The sequence below is a fragment of the Aotus nancymaae genome, unplaced genomic scaffold, assembly GCF_030222135.1.
Source record: "Aotus nancymaae isolate 86718 unplaced genomic scaffold, 86718_ANA_hifiasm-v0.15.2.pri h1tg000635l, whole genome shotgun sequence".
Lineage (NCBI taxonomy): Eukaryota > Metazoa > Chordata > Mammalia > Primates > Aotidae > Aotus > Aotus nancymaae.
Genome location: NW_026989050.1, coordinates 1 through 5,000, shown reverse-complemented (window position 1 = coordinate 5,000; position 5,000 = coordinate 1).

The following is a 5,000-nucleotide window of genomic DNA, read 5'->3' as shown; positions in this document are numbered from 1 at the left end:
CCCAGCGGGACCCTCCCCCGACTCAGAGGGGGGAGGCGCGGGCCACAGTAGGCATCGAGCGGCGCTCGGTCCCCACCGCGGGGACCGGCGGACCCCTCTCTCTCCCATCACCGAGAAGAGGGAACTCTGCCTACACGTGAGCGAATCCAATCGCTGACGGCAGCGCTACCACAACGCAGAGAGAGGCGGCGAGCCGGGGGAATCCGGTACACCCCAAGGCACAACCTCTCAGATCGCTAGAGAAGGCTTTCTCACCGAGGGCGGGTCACGCTCCCCCAACCCACCGGTCGCCCCCTCACCGGGCCAGCCACGGAGGCGCTCAGGGACACCTGGGGAAGGGAGGGGGGGCCGTGGTCTACGGCAGCAGGAGAAGGAAAACCTGCGGCACCCCTTACCCCACGCGGGAGAGGCGCACCTCGCTCGACCACACCCCCTCCAATGAGCTGAGCTCCTCCTCAGGACCCACACGCAGACCCCCCGTGGCAGCAGCCGGAGGAGGGGGCCCCAGGGGCGGGAACACCACCACCACTCGGCCTCGGGCACCTGAGTGACAACCCGGAGCGCTCCAGGAGCACCGCAAAGGCCTGAGCGGAGCCAACGCTCGCACCACCCCGGCAAGGGCAGGACGACGGGCCGGCGGGACAGCCCCCCACCGCCGCGGAGGGGGGCCGCGCCCGCAAGGCAACACCCACAGGAGGCGAGAGCGAGGGATGCCTGCCGTGTCAGAGGACCCCGCCGCCCCCGCCAGGCAGACGACAGGAGAAGCACGGCGAGGTCGGGCCGGATTCCGTACCCCTAATGCCTCCCACCACCAGCCCCACACATGCAGGGAGAGGAGAGACACGGGGCCCCCCCGCGGGTGGGGTGAGAAGAGCGGAGCCATTCACCATGAAGGTCCGTCCCTCGCCCACCGCGGAACGGTCGCAGCCCGGGAGAGCATGACGTCACCACATCGATCGGAACAAGACCCAGAGCGGAGCAACGGGACCTCACCAGCCTCACCAAACCACCGAGCCGACCACAGCCCGCGGTCGGCCAGCCCCGCTCTGAGGGAAGGGACGGCGGACAACCCCAAGGGAGCGGAGGACGCCTGACACGCACGGCACGGAGCCAACGGAGCGGGGTTGTCACGACCGCCCCAGGTGCCCGCAGCGGGGAGCGCACGCGCAGGCGGAAGGGAGCCCCCCACCCGCATCGGCCTCTCCCCACCACACCCGGGTGGGTCAGAGGAGACCCGGGCCCACCCAGGGCGGCACCGGGGAGCCGGGACACTCAGACGGATGCGTGAGAGGCAAGGCACACGGGCCCCAGCCGGCGGCTCAAGCCAGAGCAGGGCCGGCTAGCCAGGTCACCGCCAGACCAGATAAACCCCCACGCATCCAGAGGCCCGACCTCTCCAGCGACAAGTCGCCAGAGGACAGCGTGTCAGCAACAACCCGGTGGCCCAAAATTCAAACTCAGCGTGAAAGATATACCCACCCTGGGGGGCAGGGGGTCGAGTCACCGGCCACACCACCGACTCAGAAACGCACGACACGGACATCTGTCCCCAAAAAGGCCACCATCGCAGCCACACACGGAGCACCCAGGGCCGTCTCGTCGACCCCCAAGACCAGGGACGCCCTCCGGGCCACCGGTGCCACGCAGGGGCCGACCCGTGCCTCCAGAGCGAGACCCATTCGGCCGTCCCCTCACACGCGAGGGACACACGAGGGACCGAAGGCGCTCTCAGGGACCACTCTCCGACTACGAACGCGGACTTGGAAGAAAAGTATCACAGCAGAGGGACCGCAGCCGGGTACGGCACCCCGGGAGGACGGCGCAGGACGGCCACCGACTCCCCACGAGAACTTGGAAAAGAGATTCGGCGGGTGCCTCAGGCGGCCAGGGCCCGCACAGGCCCGCGACAGGGCCGGGGAGGGGCGTCCCCGGCCACCCGCGCCATGCCCGGAGGGTCCCCGCGGGTCGCGGGTCGGGCCTCGGGAGCTACGGCGTGCTGGTCGACCAGCCCCGGCAGCCCGCACACCTCGCTCGGGCCTGGAAACTCGGCGACAGCCTGCCCCTATATAGCCCTGCACGCCCGTGCTCTGACTCACAAGTGACTCGCCAGAGCTCTGGCGCCACAGGGACAGCCCCGCTGACAGCCGCAGGCTTTCCGGAGCTCTGCCTAGCTCACAGCAGGGACGCTCCCCTCGCTCAGCAGCTGCCACCGGAGCTCTGGAAGCCAGGAGAACCATATAAAAGCGGCCACCAGATGGAGCCCGAAAACCGGCGACATGTCACCATCCCAAACCTGTCACCGAGACACATCCGGATGGCAGGGCGGCCGGCGGACCGCAAAACCGAAACCGTGAGTCGAGAAAGTCTTCCCGAGGCCGAAAACACAGCCCCTCCACCCCAACCCCACAGAAACGCTCCTCCAAACGTGTATCTGCGTAGACCGAGACAGAGTCAAAAGACAAGCCCATGACGTGTGGGTGTTTGGAGATGCATCTCGGAGGGAGAAAGAACACACAGGACTCGGGCGCGAGTCGTTCAGGTGACAGAGAGACGCCGAATGAGGACACGTTCACAATCCACACGGGGTGGGGGATGGGAGGGAGGGAGGGAGGGAGGGAGGGAGGGAGGGAGGGGATAGAAAAAAGAGAGATGGAGGAAGGAGGGAGGGAAGAAAAGCAAGCAGGGAGCGGGGAGGAAGGAGATGGAGAAAACAGACAGAATTTAAAAAATCTGGAGAAGGTATATGATGAAAGGTGGAAAATGAAGAAAGATGAAAAAGAGAAAGAATGAGGAAAGAGATGACGGAAAGAAGGGCGAAAGAGAGGAAAAAAGAAAGTATAAAAGACAAAGAAAGAAAGAAAGAATAAAGGAAAGGAACAGATAAAAGGACAGAAGGGAGGGAGGAAGGAGGGAAAGAAAAAGAAAGAAAGAAAGAAAGAAAGAAAGAAAGAAAGAAAGAAAGAAAGAAAAAGAAAGAAAGAAAGAAAGAAGAGGCTAATGCCTTTTTCAGCGTTCGCCCACCTGCATCAAGGTGAAAATTAAAAAAGAAGAAGAAGGGGAAGAAGAAGGAGGAGGAGGAGGAGGAGGAGGAGGAGGAGGAGGAGGAGGAGGAGGAGGAGGAGGAAAGAAAGAAAGGAAGGAAGGAAGAAAAAGACAGAAAATGGAGAAAATAAAATTCGGTACTAAACACTATCTGGCCTGGCGACACAGCAAGGCTCCGTCTAGAAAGAAAGACAGAGAGACAGAGAGACAGAGAGAAAGAAACAGCGAGAGAGAGAGAGAGAGAGAGAGAGAGAGAGAGAGAGAGAGAGAGAGAGAGAGAGAGAGAAAGAGAGACAAAGAAACGCAGAGGCCGGGCACGGTGGCTCATGCCTGTAATCCCAGCACTTTGGGAGGCCGAGGCGGGTGGATCACAAGGTCAGGAGTTCGAGACCAGCCTGGCCAAAATGTTGAAACCCCGTCTCTGCTAAAAAAACAAACATTAGCTGGGCGCGGTGGCACGCGCCTGTAATCCCAGCTACAAAAAAAAAAAAAAGGAAACACAGGAACAACGAAAGAAACACAGAACTGGGTGACAGAGTGAGACTCTGTCTCGAAAGAAAGAAAGAAAGAAAAAGAAAGAAAGAAAGAAAGAAAGAAAGAAAGAAAGAAAGAAAGACAGACAGACAGACCAGACAGACAGACAGGAACAACGAAAGAAAGAAAGACAGGAACAACGAAAGAAACACAGAAACAACAAAAGAAACACAGAACTAGGCCGGGCGCGGTGGCTCACGCCTGTAATCCCAGCACTTTGGGAGGCCGAGGCGGGTGGATCACGAGGTCAAGAGATCGAGACCATCCTGGTCAACATGGTGAAACCCCGTCTACACTAAAAATACAAAAAATTAGCTGGGCATGGTGGCGCTTGCCTGTAATGCCAGCTACTCAGGAGGCTGAGGCAGGAGAATCGCCTGAACCCGGGAGGCGGAGGTTGCAGCGAGCCGAGATCGCGCCATTGCACTCCAGCCTGGGTGACAGAGTGAGACTCTGTCTCAAAAAAAAAAAAGGAGAAAAAAAAAAAAAAAAAAAAGGAAACACAGGAACAACGAAAGAAACACAGAACTGGGTGACAGAGTGAGGACTCTGTCTCGAAAGAAAGAAGAAGAAAGAAAGAAAGAAAGAAAGAAAGAAAGAAAGAAAGAAAGAAAGAAACAAACAAACAAACAAACACAGGAACAGCGAAAGAAACACAGAACCGAGTGACAGAGTGAGACTGTCTCGCAAAAAGAAAATAAAGGAAAGCAAACACAGAAACAACGAAAGAAACACAGAAAGAACGAAAGAACCAGAACTGGGTGAGAGAGTGGCACTCTGTCTCAAAAAAAAAAAAGGGAAACACAGAAACAACGAAAGAAACACAGGAACAACAAAAGAAACACAGAAACCACGAAAGAAACACAGGAACAACGAAAGAAACACAGAAACCACGAAAGAAACACAGAACTGGGTGACAGAGTGAGACTCTGTCGCAAAAAAAGACAAAATACAAGGAAACACAGAAACCACGAAAGAAACAAAGAAAGAAAGAAAGAGCTGGAAAAGGAAATTAGGAAGACAGAAACAAAAGGAGAAAGGATAGAAAGATCTTTTCTTGTTTTTTTTTTTGTTTGTTTTTACGGAGTCTCGCTCTTGTTACCCAGGCTGGAGTGCAATGGCGCGATCTCGGCTCACTGCAACCTCCGCCTCCTGGGTTCAGGCAATTCTCCTGCCTCAGCCTCCTGAGTAGCTGGGATTACAGGCACGCGCCACCGTGCCCAGCTAATTTTTTTGTATTAGTAGAGACGGGGTTTCACCATGTTGACCAGGATGGTCTCGATCTCTCGACCTCGTGATCCACCCGCCTCGGCCTCCCAAAGTGCTGGGATTACAGGCTTGAGCCAACCGCGCCCGGCCTATTTTCTTGTTTTTTAATCCTCTAAAAGCATAGTAAGGCCCAGGTAGGGGCTACGACACACCTT